Here is a 288-nt window from a genome sequence, read left to right on the forward strand (position 1 = left end):
AAGCAATTAATCTTACCAACTGTCCCCCTCCCCTTTTTGCATCTCCCTTAGTTGAATCATTGATACTCTCTTGTACAATGAAAATGTACATGTCAAGAAATTATAAAGAGATCTTTTTTTTTTAATGAGGTGGTCGAGGCCAAGTATCTTGCATTATGCTCATGGCCCACCCCACTAATTTCTTGTAAAGCTTCGTCAATCCCAAGTACCTTCATGGCAAGGGTTTGGAACTGAACTTAATAGTATTCAGTTCAATCTTCCTGATAAACTATGGTTAAAAAAAATAAA

The sequence above is a fragment of the Momordica charantia genome, assembly GCF_013281855.1.
Source record: "Momordica charantia cultivar OHB3-1 chromosome 6 unlocalized genomic scaffold, Mcharantia_2.0 BLBB01000006.1, whole genome shotgun sequence".
Classification (NCBI taxonomy): domain Eukaryota; kingdom Viridiplantae; phylum Streptophyta; class Magnoliopsida; order Cucurbitales; family Cucurbitaceae; genus Momordica; species Momordica charantia.